General features: G+C 40.3%; 1 protein-coding gene and 1 pseudogene across 1 annotated transcript in view; one reads left to right on the top strand and one right to left on the bottom strand.

The window, feature by feature from the left end:
* rg (A kinase anchor protein rugose) overlaps window positions 1-14,873 on the bottom strand; it is a 488,645-nt gene that overhangs the window by 165,643 nt on the left and 308,129 nt on the right. The window lies entirely within an intron of this gene.
* LOC145407206 (uncharacterized) lies at window positions 3,966-5,574 on the top strand (annotated as a pseudogene).

Here is a 14,873-nt window from a genome sequence, read left to right as displayed (position 1 = left end):
TATTATTATTATTATTATTATTATTATTATTATTATTATTATTATTCTACTACACCCCAGACGATTTTTAACAATTTAGGGGACACCTTCTGTAGTCAAGGCGTTAACGAAAAGCTCCATCTTAACCCCTCCAGCTCACAAAGCCTTCCTAAAGCTCGAGGAAACCGTCTGAAACCAGCAAAGGACAGAAAAACCTCGATGCGCGGCCTAAATTCCTTCGGGAGCCCAGTTTACTACGAATGAGGGCGCTTGACACTAAATTCTTGGCCATTTCAGACGATTTTATTCAGCTTAGAGACTACTGGAGCTGAGGCGAGTTAGATAAAAGCCCTCATTAATCCCTCCTAAGTGAGAAATCCCCCCTAAACTGTCCCAAATCGTCTGTATAAAGGTAAAAAAATCCCTTAAATTTTTAGTATTCAGACGGTTTTCCTCAGCTTCAGGAGGGATCTACAGTAGAGGGGTTTATGCTTGATGATTCCTTGTTCCTTAAATAATATACCTTAAAAATTCGCTACTCTCAGACGGTTTCATTCAACTTCAGGAGGGGGGTTTGGTAGTGAAGATGATGTTTGTTATACTTCAGACGATTTTATTCAGCTTCAGGAGGCCCTGGTAGTGAAGGGCTTGAAGGCTCTACATCCCTCCTGCTCCGAAACCCCTCCGCAGCTGAATAAAATCGTCAGTTCGAAGCAGAAAGATTGTTTTAAATGCCACAAGACTGAAGAGTTACGGGGGGGTTTATATGCAAACAATGAAGACGAATTTTTACTCTATTCTCTCTATTACCGGACGATTTTCCTCATCATGGGAAGAGCCTATGTATTGAAAGTTAGAATTATACTACATTAATCCCTTTCTATATACCTATCTATCTATTGCCAGACGCCTTAATCCCGCAAGGGGTGTCCACAAACAAATCGCCTCCATGTCTCCGCCCACTCCCCCGCCATTTCGCTGCCCTCCCCCCAGCTCACCCTCCATCTCTCATAGCTGTAAGCCAAAAAAAATGGTCTAGCGAAATCAGGAATGAATTTTTAAGAGATATCGCCGTATATATTATTATTATTATTATTTTTTTAATTCACGTATATATAGTTCTCTCCATCCCGCGACCTACCCAATACTTCTATCTATCTACCTATCTATCTATCTGTCGGTGTGTTTATATAGCTGTATTTTACTATATATTTATCTATCTATCTATCTATCTATCTGTGACTATCCATATCCCACAATTATAAGGCGACCTCAACCAAACTGCCTCCACGCTTCCCTCCTATCTATCTGTCCATCTATCTACCTACCTATCTATCTGTCCATCTATCTACCTACCTATCTATCTGTCCATCTATCTACCTATCTGTCCATCTATCTATCTACCTACTGTCACTCGCCAAATCGTCCTCTTATCTCCTTAACTTTCTCCACGGTCTCCCTTACACCTAATCCGATTTATCCTTCACTTCACTCTAGGTCTCCTCCTTCTTCTCCCTTTCTCATGTCTTGCGGTATGCTACTAACGCCTCCTCCTTACCGATTTATTTCAGATTCCGCCCCGTCAATATATTCTTGTGTGTTATGCAATTCACGTACTGGAATTCACGTACTGGAAAGACGTACTGGAAAGACGTAAGAGGCACACCATAGAATAATACAGGGGTAAGAAAAGGAAAACTATAAGGAAAACTAACGAAACAATATATGGGGAAAACGAAAACAGGGTAAAAAATATATATATATAATGAAAAAAGAAAAAAATATAAGGGAACAGGGAAATATGTAGCTAAAAACGAAAAAATTAAGGAAACGGAAAAATATACAGAAAAAAAGATATAAAAGGAAAATTCAAAAACGAAAAAATATAAGGAAAAGAAAAGTATATAGGGAAACAGGAAAAAAATAGAGGGAAACGGGAAAACATAGAGAAAAAACAGCAAAAATTTAGGGAAAAACAGAAAATATTACGAAAAAACAGGGTAAAACAATAGCTACGGAAAAAATAATAATTCTAAAAGGCTTAAGGCGGGAATTTCTAAGGATTTTAAATACACTTATCGCTCTTATCGGCTTTTATCTCTTATGGAGGCGAATTTATACTGGTTATACACATCGTTATCGCCCTTATCGGCGTATCTCCAGCTACCGTCCGTCCCCCTACACCATCTATCATCACTACCATACGCTGTAATTATAGTCACGTCCCTTCGTCACCTCTACTACTATATCTACTCTCTACTCTTCTATCTATCGCTCGGGACTATCATTCACTGTCTATCATTCGCGTCCATTCACCATTTTTATCTACCAGCGTATTTATCTATCTAAAGTATTCGCTATCTTTTTTCACCATATATAGATAGTGAATTATCTATTATTTAATCTATTCTATAAGTCACGCTTATCACTCTTTCTCCTTACCTATATTTACCTTCTTATTACTAGCGAGGAACTGTCTCCCTCTGTCTGTATTTCCTACTTCCTATGATCTCCAGTCTTTCAAACGCAGTGTGTCCAGGCATCTCGAAATGAATGGATCTTGAATTTGGCTCTCTTTTGTACTTTTTATTTCTTGGAAGGGACGTTTTGCGGCCTCAGCCTTTGGTTCCTTCTTCCTCGCTATAAAAAAAAAAATAAGGGAGGCATTTTCTCACATACAAGCAACCCGACCAGACCCGCGTTTGAGAAGCTTGTATCTCAGCAACCACAGGGCCAATCACTGTGTGGTTTGCAGCATATGATAGCCCAATTCTTTAAGTTTTGTTACTGACAGGTTTCATTACATCCAGGCGGTGCACGCGGCATGTGACACGCGCCAAGTGCAGCATGTCGAAAATGAAAACAGGGCCAGACAGTTCGTGGTAAAGGCATGAAACTTGGTAGACAGGTAGCCATCAGTGTACTCAAGGCATCCCCGGGGTGTACGGCGATACTTCAATGCTTTCGGATGTAAATGGCCTCGCTCGTACCTCGCCAACATGGGCGTTTTACTGGTATCTACAACCCCCATATCTATTGGCTTAAATTATATCTACCTAATTATACTCGTCTATCTGTGTATATCGTATTTTCATGCCTCTCGCAATTCCTGTGTATCTAATTTTCTATCTATCTCAATATCTACCCACTAAACCTAACGACAATCTCTCGTCTACTATCTATCACGATATCCCTGAAGCCAATCTCTCTATCTATCATTATCTACTATAATACAATGGGATGATAAACATAAGTAAACTATAGCATAACAATAATAATAATAATACTACTAATAATAATAATTTAGTAGCAGTAGTAGTAATTATTATCAGTATTATATTATTACTATTAATTATATTCATTATTATTATTACTACTACTACTGCTGCTACTACTACTACTGCTACGACTATTATTATCATTATTATTATTATTATTATCATAACAGTATTTAAAATTTCAAACAAACAATTCAGACAGGACCACACAACGCAGGACATCAAAATACGAAATAAATAATTAAATATAAATAAATAAAATCCGCATATCAACACATCCTCCCAATACGAATAGTAAATAAAAATCAGTTCCGCATACGCTGCTAAAGAATTATTTTTTCTTTCTTGTTTCCTTTTCCTTCATTACAAACAAGATCTCCACTACATAAAATCAATTAAAATACAGTATTTTGCGTTATAGTCACACAGCTAATCGGTGATTTATGACAAAGCTCAAAGCTCTGAAACAATTGGACACTGTTCGGAACAAATGCATAAAATAGTATATCAGTATAGCACAAAATAGTCGGACAAACTTCAATCCTAACGACATTGCCGCAGAAATGAAGCGTCAATACTACAAACGTTATAACAACAAATACCATTACTTTGACACTTAGAGAAAATGGAATGTCAGCAAAACATGAATCTGGAGCATAGAACCTATGCCGCCCCTCCCTCACCCTCTACATCCCCCTCCCCCATGGCATGTTTACGTTGAAAGGCCTGTCTCCACCTTCAAAACAGTATATGTATAGCTTACCTTGCGGAACATTGCCTCGTCGTCGTCGCAACGCCCGCATATCGGAGGAGGATAAGCAGAAGATAATTGACAAATACGAGGCGAATGGAGATTTCCTTATCACCGCAGCTGATCTAGGCATTAAGAGGACAACAGCTTATGGCATCATACGAAATTACCAAAATACGGGGCACGTACATGACAGTCGTCACCGTGCAGGTAGCTATAGTGGACTGTGCACGATATGGAATCAAGTTGTAGGCTATAGAACCTACAGTATCAGAATACAATACCCAACCTGAAAAGTGGCTACAAATGGGTTGTGTGGTGTGGTGTTATGTAGCCTGGAGTACGTAATGTGGCGTGGTGTGGTGTGATGTGACGTGCCGTGGTGTTGTGTTGCGATGTGGAGTGCTGCGATGTGGCGTAGCGTTATATGGTTTGGTGTGGTGTGACATGGTGTGTGTGTGTGTGTGTGTGTGTGTGTGTGTGTGTGTGTGTGTGTGTGTGTGTGTGTGTGTGTGTGTGTGTGTGTGTGTGTGTGTGTGTGTGTGTGTGTGACATGGGTGCCGTGGCATGGTGCGACGTGGCTGTGTGAAGTGTTGTGGTGTACCTAGTGTGGTGTGGGATGTGGATTATATATGTTGCAGTTAAGATATTGTACTTAAAATCTAGTCAAATTACCTACACTGTGTATCCCCGTGCAGGTAGACACCATAAACTTGATGACGAATCGCTAGACTTCCTGGTAATGATGATTGAGGCTGTCCCGACAATCACCATAAATGAGCTAAATGAAACACTGCGGGACACCTGGCCAAGAAAGCAGCCGGTATGCGATAGCACAGTTGCAAGAGCATTGGATGGTGCTTTAATAACTCTCAAGAAATGTGAAAACGTTCCTCAAAACAGAAATTCACCTCCAGTTAAAGATGCTCGAGTGGAGTATGCACATTATATGTACGAGAGAGGGCTTCAAAAACACCGTGTCTATGTGGATGAGACTGGCTACAATTTGTACACAAAGCGTACGTATGGTCGTGCAGCACGAGGTGAGCGTGTCGTACGAACCGTAGGTGGACAGCGAGGTGGAAACATAACGTTGATAGCCGCTGTCTCTAATATTGGGGTAATCTCTACCACGAAATACATGTCCGGAGTGTTACCCAGGAGATCTTTAATGATTTTCTAACATCCCTTGATGTTATTCTCGACGACGAAGACGCTGTTGTCATCATGGATAACGCTCAGTGCCATCGTCATGCTGCACAGTCCATGACCAACCACGAAGTGAGGTACCTCCCACCACATTCACCATTTCTTAACCCCATAGAGAACTGCTTCGGTGTCCTCAAAGCTACCCTGAAGCATCTCCTCAACAACATTGCGGGAGGTTGTGATACTGCTGCAGCCAGGAGAGTGGGTCAGACTCTCAGGGCTTACCGTGAGGACAAACTACGTGGGGCGATGGAGGAGGCTTTAATTGTAATAACACCACAACTAACGCAGGCCAACTATGTACATAGTAACAGGTACCTGATGAAATGCCTTCATAAGGAGGATATATGGGAGTAACGGTATACAGTATGTACTGTTACTAATGAGATGCGCACGTAATCTCTTGCTATAAAGCTTATCATTTGAACTACTTTTTCTTTGTATTTAACACTGCATACAAGTGTTTAGTAATTCTAAATTGACTGGTATTATACTTTGTACACTTTAGATGGTTTAATTATGTTCATACCTTTATATTGGATGATCGAATATAATTTACAATTGTGGATGTAATGTATTTTATTGTCTTTGATATTGGTCTATATCGATGTATTTTGTAGCTTTGTTGTTATCTAACCTGCAATTGTCAAACTATTTCGTGGGAATGGCAAACTACGTCTGTTAAACTATTTTGCGTGAATGACAAACTTTATTGCTACGGTGGTATAGTTCTGGACTCCGTGATATTAACGGTGACCGCTGTTTTTCTATTCCTCGTATCTGTCTATCTATAATGCAAAATACTATACTACATCATCTATTTTCACTTACAGGCTACGCACACAAGAATAACATTTACATACGCGGCTAAATCTATACATATTATCTTTCATTTATGCCACAATTACCGAAGAATATCAAAGCTCTGTCTATCTATTGCAAGACGCCTTAATCCCGTCAAGGGTGACCACAAACAAATCGCACCCGTGTCGCCCTCTCACCAGCAATTTCAGAGAAACAACGAAAACCATGTGGAGAGGATGGAGAGCGAGAGACTTACGAGGAGAGTGTATGCGAGTGAGGTGGAGGGGGGGATAGAGAGGGGGAGGATGAGATAGAGGGATGGAGTGGGGAGGTATATGAGAGAGAGGGGCGTGAGCTGAGAGCAGGGCAGTGAAGTGGCACTGGACGCGTGGAGGCGATTTGTTTGTGGCCACACCATACGGGATTGAGGCGTCTGGCTGTATATAGATAGACAAATAGAACAACAAATACCAGCATTTTACTTAGAGGAAATAAACTAAAATGTAACTTCGACATGAGGCCTAAGTTCGCAATTACATCGAAGTACAGTACTGCATATTACGCTAAAATTATCGTAGAATATTATACCACACACACACAAAAAAAAAACACTAAACATTATTATCCGAATTACGACTAAAAATTTTGGATACACTGTCAACTGTGTATAAACTTACAAAAATACACCCCACAGGTGAAAATACAGTATATATATATATATATATATATATATATATATATATATATATATATATATATATATATATATATATATATATTTATTTATTTATTTAGTACGAGGAAGAAGGAACCAAAGGCCAGGAGCCCGCAATTATTGTTCCTTCCAAGAGAAAAACAAAATACAAGAGAGAGCCAAATTCAATACCCGATCATTTCGAGATGCCTGGACACACTGCGTCTGAAAGACTGGAGATCATAGGAAGCAGGGAATACACACAGAGGGAGACAGTTCCAGAGTTGACCTGTTGCATAAATGAAGGACTGGGAGTAACGGTTAACTCTTGCATTACAGAGCTGGACAGAAATGGGGTGAGAGTTTGTTGCTAGACGTGTGCTACGTGCCCGCCGTAGTGGTGAAGGGATGCAAGCAGAAAGTTCAGAGGAGCAATGACCACGTAATACAAATACAGTTTAGAAAGCCTGTCCTACTGAATTATATAATCTAGTAGCAAGAATAAAAAAAAAATCATTACTAAAATAAATGTCTATACTGGTTGTGGTAATTCTGGACTTAAATCGATTTGGCTTAAGACTGCAGTATCCTAAAAAAAAATAATAATAATAATAAAAAAGTGGGCATAATATCTGAGACAAGGGGAAATTATGAGATGAGATACGATGAAGCGAGACGAAACGAGACGAGATGTGAGCTTAAATGAGACGAGACGAGATATACTGAAGTGAGGTTGAGCGGAATGATGTTCTGTGTAAAATCGGATGCGAAAAAAACAAAGTCGGCAAGTGGGGTGAGCTAAGGCAGGGAAAAGAGGAGATGACAGACATGAGATGAGATGAGATGAGACGAGGCGGGTTGGAAATGATACAATGTGGCGTGAAGTGCAGTGGAATGAGAGGAGAGGGATGAGAAATGGGGTACGGTTGGGTAGACTAATATGACATGAAGTGAGATGAAGTGACACATAAGAAGAGGAAGAAATGAGGTGAGGTGAGGAAGAGGTGAGGAAGAAGTGGGGTGAAGTGAGATTATAATGCACATCGGATGATCGGTAGCCCTCCCCTTCTTCCCCCTCCCCTCTCTTTGTATTCCCCATTTCCTTCCCTCCCCTCTCTGTTCTCCTTCCCCTTCCCGTCTCTTTCCATCCCCCTTCCTCTCTCTTCTCTTTCTTACTCACTCTCCTCTACGCTCTGTTTCCCTCTTCCCTCCCTCACATCTTATCCTCCCCCTCTCCTCTCCCCTCTCCCCAATCACGTCAACGGGCTGGCTACTGCTTCACCCCACCCTGCTATATACCTCTCCCCTGATTACTGCTTCCGTCTCCTGCGTTTACACATTATTTATACCCTGAGTCGCGTGTACTTTATTCATTTATTTTTTTTATTGAGCATGCAGGTACCTGGATGTCTTCTCTACATGGTGGTCGATATAAAACGTACCTGCCGCACCTCACGCGTCTTGTGAGGACGCTTAATTAGAGTTACCTGTATCACCTTGCGTCAGTTTAATCTCTTATTTTGAGTTACCTGTATCACCTTGCGTCAATTTCATCACCTTGTTTTTTTTTTCTTCAATCTATCTATCTATTGCCAGGCGCCTTCATTCCGTAAGGGGTGGCCACAAACAAATCGCCACCATGTCGCCCTGTCCCCCGCCATTTCACTGCCCCGCTCCCAACTCACACTCCCCTCTCTCATATACCTTTCCACTCCGTTTTCTTCTTAATTCGTCATGCTGTCCGACCTCTTTTAATTCGGTGACTGCATGGGTGATTAGTTATTTCCAAAAGGCGATCAAAATATCTGCCCTCCCCACCCACACCAGCAGACTGAGCCGCTCCCATGACAGACGAGAATCGAGATGCGTTAGATATGGACCATCCTACATTTTATTCCAGTTAGTCAAAATATTACAACAACAACAACAACTACTACTACTACTACTATTACTACTACTGCTACTACTACTACTAATAATAATAATAACGATGACGACGATAATAAAAAAAAATAATAATAATAATAATAATAACGTTTGGGCCGGAAATAAAGTACTTCCCATTTTTTCTAGCTTACGACGGACAATTATACTAGAAAGTCAAAGCAGGGGAAAAGTTAGAAGCAATCCTAGTGTGTTTAAATATCACAGAAAAAAAAAAAAAAAAAAAAAAAAAAAAAAAAACTACCCATCCATGTGCCAATTTCCAAACGCTGACTTCACGCCGACGCCCTAAATGTCGCCGGGTAAGGTGGCTCCCTAACACCTTTTCCTAAGCGATTTATTGTGCTCATAATACCTGATTAACCTTTTCCGTGTCGTAAAAATCTTTCCAATTTCGCCATACGCCGCTTAAAAAACGTACAAAGGGATAATAACCAGCCATATCCAAACTAAATCGCTAAGGAAGAGGTGTTAGGGAGCTTCCTTAACCGACAAGAATACGACCTTTAGGCCAGTATTTTTGTCGGGTAAGGACGGTCCCTAACATCTCTTCCTTACCGATTTATTTTTGGATACAGTTGGCTAATTTTGTATTGTGAATTATTTATGCAGAGAACTGTGATTATAGAACGATTTAAGTACCACAGAAGAGGACGGAAAGGTGTAATAAGCAAAATAAATCGCTTAGGAAAAGGCGTTAGGGAGCTTCATCAACTGACGAGAATAGCGGTGTGATGATAAACAGTCTGACAGTTGCATATAAATAAAATACAGATAAAAATAATGTAAGAAAAATGATCCTGGTAGTTCAAAGTAGACAAGAAAATTCAGCATAATTTTCCACCCTACCTCATCAACGTCAAAAATCATAATGACCTTCACACCTTGACCTAATTGCCGTGTCTCAAATGAGGGCTTCCATTACGTCACCCCACGTCAACATTTTTTGCTGCAATTGACGTCCACATCACAGCACGTCACATTTTAGCTTCCACTCTCTGTCTCATCATCATTATAGCTTTCGTTATGTCCCATTAGTATATTTCAATTACCGCTACGATCTAAGGGGAAAAGCTAGCGTAATAATTCAACTCCCATTTTGCACTTTCCTCTGCTGGCTAATATTCCTAAGCTCGAAGAGGCTTGGCACGTTTCTCTGCCTAATATTTCAACTCTTCTACCGGGACGTGTCACTTTCCTCTGCTGGCTAATTTTCCTAAGCTGAGAGAGGCTTGGTATGTTTCTCTGTCTAATATTTCAGTTCTTCTACGTGTCACTTTCTTTTGCTGGTTAATATTCCTCAGCTGACAAAGGCTTGGGATGTTTCTCTGGCTAATATTTCAACTCTTTTATAACTTTCCTCTACTGGCTAATATTCCTAAGGTGTTTCTTTGTCTAATATTTCAACTCTTTTGTAACTTTCCTCTGTTGGTTAATATTCCTCAGCTGACAGAGGCTTGGGATGTTTCTCTGCCTAATACTTCAACTCTTTTGTAACTTTCCTCTGCTGGCTAATATTTCTAAGGTGTTTCTTTGTCTAATATTTCAAGTCTTTTGTAACTTTCCTCTGTTGGTTAATATTCCCAAGCTGAGAGAGGCCTGGTATGTTTCTCTCTCTAATTTTTCAATTCTTCTACGTGTCACTTTCCTCTGCTGCCTAATATTCCTAAAGTGTTTCTCTGCCTAATATTCCAACCCTTCTACGAGTCACTTTCCTCTGCTGGCTAATATTTCTAAGCTGGGAGAGGCCTGGTATGTTTCTCTGTCTAATATTTCAATTCTTCTACGTGTCACTTTCTTCTACTGGCTAATATTCCCAAGCTGAGAGGGAAAAATGGAAAAGAAGATATATTACACTAATTTTACTTCAACTTGGCCTAAAATTGCTGTATCTTCATCTTGCATTCTAAGCTGTAACAGTATAACAACAGTAGAATATGATACTAGTCAAGAAGAAGTGCTGTGGAAAGGACGTAGGGCCGTAGTACTGTCTTCTGTCGCTGAGCTATGTGAAATATGTGGGGAAAGGGAAATCTGGGCCAAGTTAGAGTAAAAGGAGTAAAGATCTGGAAATACACTGCTTTATTAGGGAAAGCAAAAACTGTCATGATAAAGAAGGTAAAGGAGACATTATGCGTGTTAATAAAGTTAGTATAAGTAACAAGAACGTTTTAACAATATTAATTTTGGCACAGCGTCACAGTCTAACAAAAAGATAAAAAAAAAAATAATACATTCTAATTCGTGAGAAAAAAAAGAAAGTAAACTAGTGACGAAAATAATATATATGAATCATAAGAAATGGAAAAAGTCATCGGATTTTCGACCCATATAAATAAATTAGAATAACTGAACTGACAAAAACATCTTTACATCTTTACCTACATGCAACCTCACGCAGAATAAGGCGAAAATAACATAAGGCTTCGTGAATGTGATAAGGAAAATTTAAACGGTGAAAAACACAGCCATATTGAAAAACTGCAGACTCGAGAGGGTTAAAGTAAGAGAGGTAAAAGTACAATGGAATAAATAAAATAAATAAATAAATAAATACAAGGCAGTAATAGTGATAAAAATGACCTTACCTACACCGAATGGGTCACGGTTGTAGGAGTGTAAAAAGCCAATTAAAGGAACTTAGCATTTTGGTACGTGGTCGATGGGTGTTGATATGTGAGTCGCCCCATAATGGTAAATATTATCATCCTTGGTCTCTCTCTCTCTAAAAAGGACTATCAAATATTATATACTGTGAGATACCGAAATCAATTAATGTGTCTCAAAGAATTCGTTCATTTTCACAACTATCGAACCCCAGTTTTTTTTTTTTTTTTTTTTTTGAGGGGTGCACAGGGCCAACGTGACGGTGTTACGACGTGTGACGGCACGGTAGAGCGAGCACAAGGGAGTGTGTATGAGGTGTGACGCTCGGCTCTACTTGTCTCGCTCCCCTGCCGCCTTGTTCGCACGGCAGGGGAGCCTTCACTAACACAGACCCCCCTCCACAAGGCCCCTGCATCTCCCTGTCTCTCAACCCCCCTGCTGGGGTGTAAGGAGGGGGCATAAAAGCCCTCCAGAAGCAAGACCTCAAGATGCAAGATCTCAAATAAATCTTTCTCCTTTCTTCCTGCCACTACTGCTGAAGATTTTACTCAGCTTACTTCAGTCAGTTCAGCAGCAGACGGATTGATTAACTTCAGCAAAGATTTATAACTCCAATGGTAAGCTATACCTTTCAGTAACCGCCTTAATTACATGCAGAGTAACCCCAAGATAGCGTAACAAAAAATACACAGACCTCCCCTCCACACACACACACACACACACACACACACACACAATCAAGAGCAGGGCCTCAAACACATCCTTTCCTCAACACCTCTCTTATACGGTGGCGTCTTTTGCTTTGTTCTCGCTGCAATTAGACGATTTCATTCAGTATCAAGGAACTCAAATCGTAGGAGTCCGATACAGCTTTCAGTAACCCCTTCCTTACAAGTACTCTCTCTCAAACTGAACATAATCGTGAGACCCCCCTCCCTCCCAAAAAAAATAATAATCTCAACCTTTCTCCCTACCTATGGATGGGGTGACAGAAGAAAAATGGACGTGACCGTATTGAAGGACTTAATGTATCCGGTAGACAAAGTAGTAAGGAAGAGGTGCTAGGGAGACAGCATACGGGAATTAAGGCCCTTTTGATCCTTCTAATCTCCTTACCACTCATCATTGCTGCTTCTGCTGCCTAAAAGGAGGGAAACAGGCACATCACATCCCCTGACAATAAACCCCAACACACAAAGCAACCTCCAATACAGTCACTGCTTCTGTGGGATAGTCCTACAGGTAAAATACACCGTTGTAGGGATCAGGCACCACCTCACCACAGTCGGACCAGGACAATATGTACAGGTTTGGCTCTTGGGTGGACGCCGCAATTGCTCAACGAGGGTCAGAGCGCCACCAAGTAAAAGCTCCTCTTCAGCGCCCCTCCGATACGGCGAAACACCCTAACTAGGCACGATCTTAGAAGCAATGGTAACTATGGAGAAATATCACACACACAGCAACACCGCAACGACTCTCAACACATCACGACTGCCGAAACAACTCCTCACACAGCACGACCCAACACAGCACGACCCCCTAACAGGACCTCCAAACACACTATAATTCAGAAATGACTCTACAAAGAACGACCCCAAATCCCAACACAACTCTAGAAAAAGGACTCCAATATGGCACGACTCTAAATACAGGAGGACCCACACAGAAGGACTTAACACAGCACGACCCCTAACAAAACACACACACACACACACACACACACACACACACACACACACAAAGCTGAAGAAAATCGCTGAGTAAATAAAAGTAGTAGTAGTACATAATAATAATAATAATAATAATAATAATAATAATAATAATAATAATAATAATGGTGATGCTCAGTAAAAAAAAAAAATACAGTAAACGTTGTATGAAGGACAGACAAAAAATAATAATAAAGACGTTGAATAAAATTAATATTGAAAATAAAATGAAAAACAAAAGTCGATCAGTTAAAACATAATGATGACGCTTAATAAAAAAAAAAAACGTCGATAATAAAGATAAATAAATATAAAGGAAAAAGTAAAAAATAAAGGAAAACGAAAGAAATTAGGGAAAAGTACAATTCGATAAAGATGTTGAATAAAACCGTAAAGCCAAGATGGTAATAAAACGAAGATGATATACACTGACTGAACGGCCTCACATTTCCCCCCACTAAATCCAGAGCGCAGCTGGATGACTTAAAAGTTTGCACGCTCAACCCAACACAAATTTAACTACATAATAACACACACACACACACAGAGTAGGGAAAAAACTAGAACCAATATAAAGCAATACTCTGATATCCTTACCCAATCGCTATATATCACAAAATCGCTCGAAAACAGACAACGCGGTTTCAACACGCTAGTTACGAGTTGCATAAAGACTGAGCGGCGGATTTTAATAGCGTAGTTACGGGTTACATAAACAGTGGGGGCGCCGAGGGTAGGTATTACGGAGACGGTAAAAGCTACGCCAGTCCCCGGGAGTGTAGTTACGACGGGCGACACCTGTGAGAGTTACGATCAGGTAATAACAGTGCTGTGGGAGTTACGACGTCCGATGCTGCTAGCGGCTTCTCATCTCCCCGCAGCGCACCTGTACACACACACACACGCACACACACACACACACACACACGAGAGAGAGAGAGAGAGAGAGAGAGAGAGAGAGAGAGAGAGAGATTTACTGTTCACCTCTCGTGGAAAAAGAAACAAAGGCCAGATGTCTGCAAAACGTAATCCACGCCGGAGAAAACTAAACAAAAAATCCCTAGCACCATTTCCTGAGCGATTTATTATACATATTACATCTCCCTGCTTTTTTGTATACTATTTATATATTTTTATTTCCAAGACATATTACATACATAAGTGATTATTAACGAGCTATATGCAAAAAAAAATCGCTGAGGAAGAGGTGTTGGGGAGCTTCCTTAATCGATTGGAGTATGGCTTTTGACGCATTTTAAGACTGGAGGTCGTACACAGTGGGAAACTGAGGAAAATAGTTTCAGGGTTAAGCTGCATGAAAGATTGAGGGTATCAGTTCACTCTCTCTCTCGTCCTTATCGAAATGGGGGAGAGATACCAACACTATTCTCGCCAAGGAACTGAAAGCTCTCTCTCTCTCTCTCTCTCTCTCTCTCTCTCTCTCTCTCTCTCTCAAAGCCTGAGTTGTAACTAATGTGTAACACTAGGATATGATGCCACAGTCACGAAGAAGTGCTGTGGAAAATTAATATATAGACGATTTTTTTTACTGGATATTTTTTTTAGCTGAAAGGGCAAAGGAAAATAAAAAACAAATAAATATAATCCGTCACTAGCAAGAATTAAGGACATGCTATTGAAAGGGTTGAATTTATCGACTCTTATTACTTATTAATTTACCGTCTACTATTTATTCTTTCGCTACCCGTCTACTATTAACCGTCTACTATTTACTCTTTCACTACCCGTCTACTATTCACTTTTTCGTTACCCGTAGCTTTCCATTCGTGAGCGCCTCCCCCCTCCCCGTCCCACGCTTTTGTAAAAATATCGTCTTTCGTTTATTTATATTCATTATCTTGTATTTATTCATATTAATTCCCTTCTTTCGTTAC

Source organism: Coenobita brevimanus, chromosome 72 (assembly GCF_032717465.1).
Source record: "Coenobita brevimanus isolate Jiangsu-jjx chromosome 72, ASM3271746v2, whole genome shotgun sequence".
NCBI lineage: Eukaryota > Metazoa > Arthropoda > Malacostraca > Decapoda > Coenobitidae > Coenobita > Coenobita brevimanus.
Note: the sequence above shows the minus strand (reverse complement) of the source record. Positions and strands in the feature narration are given on the sequence as shown.